Here is a 12,537-nt window from a genome sequence, read left to right on the forward strand (position 1 = left end):
ATGGCTGAATAATATTCCATTACATATACACACATATGTATTCCATTATATCAATACACATACATATATATATCTTCTGTCTTCTTTATCCATTTACCTATCAGTGGACTCTTGGGCTGTTTCCATAGTATGGCTATTATAAATAATTCTGCAATAAGCATAAGGGTGTATATTTTCCTTTGAATTAGTGTTTTTGCATTTTCTGAGTAAATACCCAGTAGTATGATTACTAAATCATAGGGTGGTTCTATTTTTAATTTTTTGAGGAACCTCCCTGCTGTTTTCCACAGTGGATGTACCAGTTTGCATTCCTACCAATAGTGCAAGAGGGTTTCTTTTTCTCCACATCCTCGCCAACACTTTTTTTCCTGTGTTTTTTATTTTAGCCATTCTGACAAGTATGAGGTGATCTCATTGTAGTTTTGATTTGCACTTCCTGGTAATGAATGATTTTGAGCATCTTTTCATGTGTCTGTTGGCCGTCTGTGTGTCTTCTTTGGAGAAATGTCTGTTCATGTCTTCTGCCCATTTTTTAATTGGAATTATTTGGTTTTTTGGTGTTAAGTTGTATCAGTTCTTTATATATTTTGCATACTAACCCTTTATTGGATATGCCCTTTGCAAATATCTTCTCCCATCCACTAGGTTGTCTTTTAGTTTTCTTGATTGTTTCCTTTGCTCTGCAGAAACATTTTATTTTGATGTAGTCCCAATAGTCTCTTTTGCTTTTATTTTCCTTGCCTCAGGAGACATATCTAGAAAAATATTGCTATGGCCATTGTCAGAGATATTATTGCATGTGTTCTTTTCAAGGATTTTTATGGTTTCAGGCCTCACATTTAGGTCTTTAATCCATTTTGAGTTTATTTTTGTGTACGGTGAAAGAAAGTGGTTCAGTTTCATTCTTTCATAGGTAGCTGTCCAGTTTTCCCAACACCATTTGTTGAAGAGACTGTTTTTTTCCCATTGTATATTCAACAAGGGGCTACTTTAAATTAAAACTCTCATGTTGGGATTTTTTTGGACAGTACAGAAGTACATATATCTAAGTTCCAGAGCTTTGTACAGCAGCTTCAAAATCTCAAGAGAAATCTTTGTTTTCAAAACATACGCTATGTTTACCCAGAGGTGGGGTTTTTTGCTATCTACCTCTGTTGGTTGCGTGTTCTTCCAATTCACACTTTTTCCTAGGGAAGTAGTCTTTTTTTTGTTTGTTTGTTTTTAGTGTTTATTTATTTTGAGAAACAGAGAGAGGGAGGGGCAGGGAGAGAGGGAGAGAGAATCCCAAGCAGGCTCTGTGCTGTCAGCACGGAGCCTGATGTGGGGCTTGAACTCACGAACTGTGAGATCATGACCTGAGCCAAAATCAAGAGTTAGACGATTAACTGACTGGGCCATCCAGGCACCCCCATAGGAGAGTAGTCTTTTCTAAGATCTGATTTTGTACAAGATGGATTTCTTATCTTTCACTGGCCCAAGGGTAAGTCATCGTCCTCAAGTCCTGCACTTAAGCTCTAGAGCAGTGTTTCTCAAACTTTAATGTTGTGTTGGAGGTCCTCAAGATCACTCACAGGTTTCATAATTTGCTAGAGCTCATTATGACAAAAGGATCCAAAGCAAAATCAGCAAATGGAAAAACTACATTGGGTAAAGTTAGGAGAAACCAGGTACAAGCTTCTAGTATCTTCTGGTGAAGTCGTCCTCTGCAGCAGCAAATTATGAGAGCAAGTGAAATATTGTCCACCAGGGAGTTTGTTAGATACCCAGGGTTTTTTGAGGACTTGTCAAGTAGGCACCTTCTGCCTGGCAGGCAACTACATTGCAGACCCACAGAAGGAAAGCAGGTATTCAGCATAAACCGTATTGCTTGTGTAAACAGTTTAGGCCCAGTGAGCCACTCTTATCAGGTAGGGTGGTGGGAACCTTCCCCACATTTGTTTCCAGATGCCAGCCAAGGGCCAACTTTGGAAGGTCAGCAATCCTTTTAAAGGAAAAGCAGTCAGGCCTGCTAGGTTCACTTTTTTCTGTGTAAATATACAAATGAAGCACCTAAGGATTTTGTTTCAATGAAGAGTCAGATTCAGTAGGTATAGGAGGGCCCAACATTCTGCATTTCTAACAGCATTCAGGTAGTACACGTGTCGGTAGTTCACAGATACACTTCAATAGCCAGGTAGTTGCTCTGAAGGCTAGAAGTCCTTCTTTTCATTTGTATTTTTATCCTAAACAACAAGGTTTTATTTTGAATAGTAGGATTTTTTTTTTTTTTTTTTTTTTTTTGCTGGGGGTTAAATTCCTTGTGCTGACCAAAAGTAGTTATTTCTGGAGTAATTTTATCAAACTTGAGTAAAGAGAAAATTTATACATCAGTATTACCACAAATTTCTGTCGTTGGGAAGATGGAAAAAGTGATAGTTGCAATAACTTGTAGAAAAGAGTGCAGGGTCTGGAACGTTGGTGGTATTAATTGTACAGTGTGCTACAGTCTCTTAGCCACAACTTTGAAAAGCCAAAATTTCTCAAAGTGAAAACTATTTTCATTTTCATGAATAACTTGACCTGAGGAAACCTAACCTGACCTAAACTCATTTGACAACAAAACCTGACCAGAATTTGTATTATCTCAGCGTGTCTGCTCACATCTTTCACCTAAAAAATACTACCGTGGGGGAGTAGGCAGTGTTGCCTCTGACCTTTCAGGGGATAGTGCATCTCTGGTAAATACTACATTTTAAAATAAAAATACTTGAATTCCTGACTTTATCTGACCCCAGGTTTTCAAGTGAAACATTGTGGTCCTTTAGTGGAAATATGGAAAACAGATGTCTCAAAAGCATTATCAGAATGCATAAATAAATATAAAAAGAATTAGCAGTTAGTAGATCATATTCAAACCTCCTGTTCATGCAAGATGTAACCAAAGAGATACAGTATAGTGGTTTCATTTATAGTAGGTCAAAGCTTTGAAAGGTTAATTCAAAGAGACTTTGTAAATTTGCTTTTAGATTTTGATTATTGGTATTATGTAGTTTTTTATGAATGTTCAAGTGCAATGTAGGGAAGAATAACAAGTAGAAAACTTGTAATTAGAGGACTTGTTTACACTTATACACATTAATTATGTATTTTATTTTTGCCTGATTAAAATGATCAGTTTTTAAACTTTTTTTTTTTAAGTTTACGTATTTATTTTGAGAGAGAGAGAGTGTATGTGGGCAGAGAGAGAATCCAAAGCAGGCTGCTCACGGTCACCGCAGAACCTGATGTGGGACTTGAACTCATGAACCGTGAGATCATGACCTGAGCCGAAATCAGGAGTCTGACACTTTTTTTTTTTTTTAATGTTTTTATTAATTTATTTTTGAGACAGAGACAAAGCATGAGCAGGGGAGGGACAGAGAGAGAGGGAGACACAGAATCCGAAGCAGGCTCCAGGCTCTGAGCTAACAGCACAGAGCCCGACGTGGGGCTTGAACCCACAAGTGGTGAGATCATGACCTGAGCTGAAGTCAGACGCTCAACTGAAAGAGCCACCCAGGCACCCCAGGAGTCTGACACTTAACCAACTGAGCCACCAAGGCCCCCTAAAATGATCATTCATCAATGTTGATGAAAAGGTTAATTTTTCATGTGTTTCTTTTCATGCATGGGACTCCAGATTAGCCAGTATGGTTTTGTTTTCATAATTTTAGGTGAGTTGTGTCTTGTTTGGTGTATAGAAATGATTTTACTTAACCATAAAAACATAATGCTAAATATGGCAATATCTGCAAATCACTGATTCAGAACTTAGTAGTATATGAAAACAGGAGTCTGTTGGGAGATAGTCTATATAAGAGATGCTTAAGATACATACACTTAAGATATTTGGTAACTACCTGGGTATAACTTCCTAGTTAAGACTATTACTGTTTCCTGAAAAAGGAAATTTTGGGAAGTTTTTTGTTTTTTCTTTTTTGATGTTTAAATTAATTTGATTATTGGACATAATGAATTTGAGGTAGACAGACCACCAGAGACTGAGCTATGGTGCTCTATTTGAAGATGAAATCTTGAATTGAAAATTTGGGGCATTGTTTACTTAAAAAATGAAAACTGAGCACTGGGTGTTGTATGGAAACCAATTTGACAATAAATTTCATATTAAGTAAAAAAAAAAAAAAAATGAAACTGAGTTTGTTATAGTTAGGGAGACGATGAAAAGAGAAACCAGAGGGCAAAGGATACAACTTTAGGTCATGTTAAAGGATATGAAGCAGGAGGAAGAATACAGACAAAGGGACACACAAGGAACAGTGAGAAATAGTTATGAAGGAGGGCCAAGACAGTATAATTATAGAAACCAAGGGACAGAGGTAGATTTGGCTCTCATATTGGCTAGTACTGTAATGGAAAAGTCAAGGAGTTTGAAGAGCTGAGAAAAAGCCCTTGCATTAGGGCAAGTAGTAAACTTGAGAACAACTTTTAGTGGAACACTGACCTAGATTGATGATGTTTAGGAGATGATGAGGTAAGAATAAATTAACTTGAAGTTCAGAGATATGTTAAAAGAAAAGAAGTTATGTTACTTCAAAAATGGAAGAGTGGCAGAAACATGTTTTGTTTTGTTTGAAGATAGGTTAAAAGAGTTAGTGAAAGAGATGAATGAGAAATAGTAACTAATGGTAGAAATACTAGAATGAGATAAAATGGAGAATCAGGAATACAAATGGAAATGTTAGGTAATAACACTGCAATAGATTTCTAACCCACACTGAAATGTCCTGCAGCCAAAGTGAATTTTTACCCTTTTGCTCCTTTATCAGTTTCTGAGAGTGAAGAAGCCCTTCATTACATTCAGAGAAGCCACCTGTCAGACAATTGCTCTGAACTATAAATAGTCATGTTTTGTAGAGAAAAATAGAAACATGAAAGTAGCCGTACAAGCAAAATGTACAACTAACTTCTAAATAATTCTAACAGGCTGGGTGTATATCACAATTAATTGTCTACGCCTTAGGCCCAGCTGTTCTATTCTTTTACAGGCTTATTTATATAGTGAATTGTTTCAAAGACAAACAGGATCTTTCTCATATAATAAAAGATTTCCTCATTAGGGTACTGTGGAAATCTAATAATTTTACAAATATCTTTGTAAATATAATAAATTAAGACATAGAAATTACAGTACAACATCCAGTGATTGTATTTTTAATATAGTTACTGCTTTTAGTTTTACTATCTTAGAAAATGCTCTATTGCAGACAGTATTTTTCATATTTTTCTGACAAAAAAAAATGACATTAAAATAAATGTCAGGACAGAAATCTTTGAATGACAGCCACTTCTGTAGACTGGTGAATGTCTTCTGTGCATGGTATATACTTGTGTATACTTTGTACTTGTGCACAAAGTAAAGTGCTTTGGGAATATGGTTACAGTTCTCTTCCACACATACCTCATTACTGTGTTATAAACCCAAGTATTCCACTGATGTGGGATTTTATTGTGAGGAAGGGAAAGAGATGAACTCTAAGAAAGCACATCATACTTTTTTTTTTTTTTTCTTTTCCCTGTCAAGCAGCCTTTCTCCTTTTTTTTTTTTTTTTTTTTTTTTTTTTTACCTCAAACACCTGAATCATCTTTACGGGAAAATCTTTATAAATTCACAAATCATTTACCATGTAAAAATAGATAATGATGGAATGATTAGAGGACTATTAGGGAAGGTAAATAGTTAGGCTTTAGATGTTTATCCAACTATCGCATCCCAGAGCGTGATTTCTAACACTGCCATGAATATAAATACAGTGTTTGGAAGTGTGGGGAGAAGAGCAGAGGAGAACCAGGAAGGTGATTTTTCTGAAGGGAGAGAACAGGCTTGAATATCTACCTTCTTCTTTGTTTTTGTATTCCTAGGCACTGTCATTTAAAACATTTGTATTTGACAAATTTGAATGGGCAAAAAAGATAGTTACCTTGTCAATTGTATTAAATAGATTCTTACAGATTCCTCTTCAGAGCAATAGCAAGATATTTTGGTTACGTTAAAGGGAATAACTTCCTTTTTTTTTTTTTTTTTGGTCCTCAGAGTTGTAAAATAGCTATGTTTTAAAGCAACATGATCTTCTTTATTTGTTCCTCTTTTACAAGCATCTGTACTATAGCTGTTGCTACAGTTAATCATAAGATAGTATTACCTTGTAAATTCTTTCATTTTAATATTCACAGTTCTGACATGAGGACTTCTTTTGTTATAAATGGCAGATTGTGAAAAATCAAGGTAACAAATTCCTGTTTACTGTTAATGGAGAATAAATGTAGTCTGTGATATCTGATAATATAACAAATCTGTTTTTGTTTTTATTTTTATTTTTATTTTTATTTTTATTTTTTAACTTTGTTAAATTATACTGAGAGAGAATAGATACATTACGTGTGTATTGCTCAGTGAATTTTCACAGATTGACACACTTGTGAAACTAGTACATAGATCAAGAAACAGAGCTTGGTATATTTTAAAGTTTTTATGAATTTTTTTCTGAACAGTATATTCAGTAATTTTTTCAAAGTGGTTACTAGTGTGTCAACCATTGTTCTAGGTATTCGGATGACACAATGGTGAACTAAAGCAGACTTAGAGTGTGGGGGGATAAGTATCAGTCAGATAAATAAATGTGTAATTACAAACTGCTACGTATACTGAACAGACATTATCCTATAAAAGGCAGTATAATGACTGTAGAGTGATTGTATGTATACTGTGGAATAAGGGTAGACATTAGATTGCTTAGGTTCAAATTCTTTTTTTTTTTTTTTAAACGTTTTTATTTTTGAGACAGAAACAGAGCATGAACAGGGGAGGGTCAGAGAGAGAGGGAGACACAGAATCGGAAGCAGGCTCCAGGCTCTGAGCTGTCAGCACAGAGCCCGACGCGGGGCTCGAACTCACGAACCGCGAGATCATGACCTGAGCCAAAGTCGGACGCTTAACCGACTGAGCCACCCAGGCTCCCCAGGTTCAAATTCTATTGTCAGTTCTGGTATTTATGTAACTTGAGGCAACTACTGTCTCTTTAAGACTCATTTCTTACCGTGAAGATGTTATAATAGTAACCTACCTTATCTGATTGGAGTGGACATTAAAAGAGATTATTCATGTAAAAATATTAGTATGATATTGCATGTTCTCTATATGTATTAGTAATTTGTTTTGTCTGGGGGGGTGTTGTTTGTTTCATATTGTAACATTCTTATTTGAAAATGATACAGAAGCATATTTCATAAAGTAGCTTTTTATCTCTTAGAGTTCAGATCAAATAATCCAAAAGTATCAGAATCGAGTCACATAACATTCTGGCAGTCTTTCTAGCATGTTGTAGTGTGTATAAGGATCATTGGGATACCTCTTGTAAATGCACATTACTGTGGGTCCCTTTCTAGGCATACTTGGCTCTGGAATCAGTGTTTCCTATAATAACTCGTGTATTTCTTAGAACACAAGTTTGAAAACCATTGGCCTGTAAGTCTCTTTTGTATGCAGGCCAAATAGCCAGTTATTTTGCTTCATCATTTTAACATACAACATTATGAGGTATTTTTTGTTGTTGTTGCTTGTTTTTGGTGCATACACTTATTACTACAAATGGTAAAAAAATTATTCCCTAAATCTGCACTTGCTCTGGGATTTTCTAGGTTACCCACTTGAGAAACCTGGATTTATTCTTAGCTCCTTCCTCTACCTTTCCTCCTGTCTCTAATCCTCTACCTTTCTGACCATCTGATTCATTACTGATGAAGTTTCTTGCATGGAAGAATTTGTAACCTCTGTTTATACTTGCCTTTCTCCTTCCTACAGTCTGTTTCCCAAAGTTGTCTTTCTAAAACACAGAGCTGATATGCCATCTACTTGCATAAGTGTTTTTCTTAGTAAATACCCTTTGTCCAAAGGTATCTAAGTTTCTTAGTATATTTCAACAGGCCATTGTAATGCATCTTCACTTTCCCTTATTCTTCCCGATCATCTTGTTTTCTGGGAGTATAGAATTTCTTGCTGTTCCTTGAGGAAAATAGCACTTCTTCATGTTTCCATGTTGTTACATACTACTTTAAAAAAATTTTTTTTAATGTTTTTATTTATTTTTGAGACAGAGCATGAGCAGGGGAGGGGCAGAGAGAGAGGGAGACACAAAATCTGAAGCAGGCTCCAGGCTCTGAGCTGTCAGCACAGAGCCTGACACGGGGCTCGAACTCACGGACTGTGGGATCATGACCTGAGCTGAAGTCAGATGCCCAACTGACTGAGCCACCCAGGCACCCCTCACATACTACTTTTTGCCATCCGTCTGCCTTTTTCAGTCTTTCTTTCAACCAGTGTTTATTGAAAACCCACCATGTGTCTGGGATTGTGTCAGAGGCCAGGGTTGCATGTGTGAAAAAGATAGGTTTCCTGTCCTCACTTGTCTCACCGTCTAGTGAAGTCTGTCAGGCACCCTTCTTTTGTTCCCATAATATTTATTACCAACCTCTGTGTTATATTACTTTACCAACCTCTGTGTTATATTACTTTATTTTCTCATTTAATTTTGGTCTCTAGGGCTGAGACCATATCTTATGTTTATTAATATTCCTCACCCAGCAGTTGGCACAGTATATGGCATATAGTGATCACTGAAATGTACAATTGAATGAAACTTAGAAATCTACATACAGAACTACTTCCAGGATAGGCCAAAGCTATGCTTTATGGAATACATTTATATTTTTAATTATGTAAGTAATAAAATGGCTAAATGTAATCTAAAGGAGAAGCCTGTGCTCCTGCTATATTATTCCCATTATATAATCTTAATATTAGAATTTTTTTTCTTTGGGAACTTTTGGAAGAATAGTCTATTATTTAAAGTTTAACTTAAAAATAATTTAAGCGATTTATATTAATTTTATTTATAATTTATTCAAAGTGATTTGAAATAAAGCCTGTAGAATATATAATTCTAATTATTAAGATTATATATTCATATATCTCTTAATAGAAGTTCTGTTCAAATGAATCATTTGACACTTTCTAGCCGACTTTTTCATGTTCTATACCTTAATCAATCCTGGCCTATATCTTACAGTTATAACATGCTTGTAATAAATCAATTAAACATGTAAGAAACCAACAAAAACATGGTTTTTGTTCCTAAAATTATAAACCAATCACATCAGTGAACTGGTAGATGTCACATATTTAATTTATCAAGTCAATGGTAGAAATGATAACCTTCAACAAGAACCTCCCTTCTCCTTCAATAATATATAAATATTTTCCCCTTGAAATCATTCAAAATGAGCAATTCTTTTTGGAATTATAGAAAGGAAGATGTATTTTTGAATAAATAGGAAGAGAAAAGTGTGAGGTGAGGTAACTTGACAATCCAGAATTGAAGTGGAGGGAAAGAGATCTGAATCCCTGGGCCATTGGGAAGACCATCTCAGAATGTTACAGCAGAAGCCACCTTTGCTTTTCCTGCCATCATGATACAAGTAGGACACCGGAACAAGAACCCAGCAAAACTATTCTACTCTCTTGGAAAGAGAAACAGAGGACAGATCTAGTTGTAAGGAAATCCTATTAACAATAGTTGAAGTTTACAATTACAGTAATCATATCATTTATGATATAACATAGGATCCTTTACAGAGTGAAAGGAGGGGTATTGATAATTATAGTAGAACTAATAGGTGTAAATTGGAAGCCAGACAGATCAGATATAGATAGGCTGCCGTAACTGCTGCGATAGTGGTATGAAGAATGTGTCATGGGAACATAAAGAAGGGAGCTTTAGGTTAGGGAAAACCTTTATACATCTGAGCCAGGCTTTGAGAGGGAGAAGGATTTTTCCCCAAGTTGGATAGACAAAGGCCAGGCCAGGCTAAAGAAACCTAGTGTCATCTTGCTGACCACTGTAGCCCTGCCTCTGTCCAAATCATTCCCTTTCAAGAGGTGCTTCGTGTCTATCATACTTCTAAAATAGCCCTAAGTGAAAACTTTCAGTTTTTAGTATGATAAACTTGACAGTTAAGATTATAATTAAACTGACTTATTGGCAGTAGTAATTGATAGATTTTCCTTGCACATCTCTACTACAGTTTTTATATTCAAAATATGTCAGTGATTAAGAGATTATTATCTGCTACAGAGAGGAAATATGATTGTTTTCAGTATGTGAAAGACAGTAGTACTTGTTTTGCATTCCATACGGTTATACCAGAACAAATGATGAAAGTTCAGAAGGGGCATATTTTGTCATTGGTATAAGAAAAGGTATCCAAAGGTTAAACAGGCTCTTTTGGGAAGTTCTGAGTTCCTCTGCAGTACAGGTAAAAGGAAGGTCCTTTTCCCAGGATGCTGTTAGCAGAATATATCCTTTCCCTACTAAATTCTATCTCTTTGATATTAATAATTGTTAGAGTTACAGGAAATGTTAGAGAACTTGAAGCAGTTCTTCCTCAACTTTTGGACCTGTGGGTAGGGGTGAGAAGATATACTCCCAGTGTCTTGCCTAGTGGAGGGGGACAGACTTGCCCTTGGCTTTTGCAAAGGTAATACCAACTATACTAATTCCCATTATTTTTAATCATTATGTCTGCTTTCAATAATCATAGATAATAATAAAGATATTAAGTACATAAAAGATTCATATAGTCATGTTTAATTTTGTTATATTCTTATGCACCTAACTTTTCTAGCTAGTTGCTTATTAGCATTTTTCATGTGTATTCACAAATAAATCACAGAGAGTATTGTTTTACTCTGCTCCCACTTCTAATTCCTGTTTGATATTTTCTTTTTTATAATTTTTTTTAATGTTTATTTATTTCTGAGACAGAGAGAGATAGAGCATGAGTGGGGGAGGGACAGAGAGAGAGGGAGACACAGAATCAAAAGCAGGCTCCAGGCTCTGAGCTGTCAGCACAGAGCCCGACGTGGGGCTCGAACTCACAAACCGTGAGATCATGACCTGAGCTGATGTCGGTTGCTCAACCGATTGAGCCACCCAGGCGCCCCGTTTGATATTTTCAAGAAGGCAAATAAAATAAGTTTCCACTTTAAAAATGAGCAAATCTTGGATCATAAAATTAATGCTCTAAAACATAAAACAAAAGTTCGTTAATTTAGACACGCTAATGTGCAAGTTAAACATTTGCTTGGGCTAACTGCATAATTTTCGTATGACCCATAAAAATTGTTTTTACTGAAAAAATAGTAACTTTCAGTTATAGTTGCTGTTTCTTAAGTGTTTGTTATGGGCTAGACACTGCTAAGCACCTCACTTCTTGTAACAATGCTTTCAAGGTAGGTAATTAGTATTTTCACTATACATAGGAAAAAATGGATGCCCATGAGATTAAGTAATTTAGCCTACATGGTTTGTAGGTGAATAAACTGGAGTTGAGTATAGTTCTTTTTTATTCCATAGTTGTTCTTTACAATACTCCCAAATAGCTGGATGCCAGTAGTTTTTGGTCATTAATTTACTGTGCATTTGAACCTAAATTTATTTAAAATTTTTAAATTTAATTTTATTTATTTATTTTTAAGTTTATTTGTTTTTGAGAGAGAGAGAGAGAGAGAGAGTGAGCTGAAGAGGGGTAGAGAGAGAGGGAGACACAGAATCTGAAGCAGGCTCTAGGCTCTGAGCTGTCAGCACAGAGCCCGACGCGGGGCTTGAACCCACGGACCGTGAGATCATGACCTGAGCCAAAGTTGGACGCTTAACCAACTGAGCCACGCAGGCGCCCCTATTTAAATTTTTTTAGTGTTTATTTTTTTGAGAGGGAGAGAGAGTGTGAGCGGGGGGGGGGGGGGGTGGAGGGGCAGAGAGAGAGAGAGGGAGACACAGAATCCCAAGCAGGCTCCAGGCTCTCAGCTGTCAGCGCAGAGCCCCACGTGGGGCTGAAACCCACCAACCACAAGATCGTGATCTGAGCAAGTCAACACTTAACCAGCTGAGCCACCCAGGTGCCCCAAACCTAAATTAAAAATCAGTTTTATGTTGTGTATTTACTGACAGGTAAAGATATATGTATATAAAGTTTATTGCAGCATGTTTCAAAGTAAATATTGAAAACATTTAAAAATAAATGCATGTTTATTCACACATAAATACATATACATTTGTGCACATACACACATGTGTACCTGTATGGAGAATTGAACTGGAAGGGAATGATTGTGTATATACATGTCGGTAGATATATAGATATAGGTAAAAGATTTGATTATTGTTTTTCTGTATATATGTATCTCTATGCATATGGGTTTATATAATACTAAATTGCTGGATACTTAGAGTTGAATGCAGTCATTTCATTACCTCCAGAGAGATTTGTCAGGAACACTCATAAGACTTACCAGTTACACAATAAGAGGAAAAGAGCCACTGTAATTCTACGATTTTTTTTTTTTTTTTTTTTTTTTTAATGTTTTGCTTCCTTGCTTTTGAATGGTTTGTCATCATAGTCAGCTAGCCACATTTTTTTCCCCCTTACGCTGCTGTGGGTTTCCTA

General features: G+C 35.9%; 1 protein-coding gene across 6 annotated transcripts in view; it reads left to right on the plus strand.

Annotated features, from left to right (window-relative positions):
* Positions 1-12,537, plus strand: part of RICTOR (RPTOR independent companion of MTOR complex 2) — a 119,212-nt gene that overhangs the window by 23,069 nt on the left and 83,606 nt on the right. The window contains exon 3 of one of the 6 annotated variants that reach the window (XM_042996203.1): positions 6,211-6,262. The exons of the other annotated variants lie outside the window; for them this stretch is intronic. The gene's annotated coding sequence lies outside the window, so the exon portion shown is untranslated. The remainder of the gene's footprint in view (positions 1-6,210; positions 6,263-12,537) is intronic. 6 annotated transcript variants of the gene reach the window in all.

The sequence above is a fragment of the Panthera tigris genome, chromosome A1 (assembly GCF_018350195.1).
Source record: "Panthera tigris isolate Pti1 chromosome A1, P.tigris_Pti1_mat1.1, whole genome shotgun sequence".
Classification (NCBI taxonomy): Eukaryota; Metazoa; Chordata; class Mammalia; order Carnivora; family Felidae; genus Panthera; species Panthera tigris.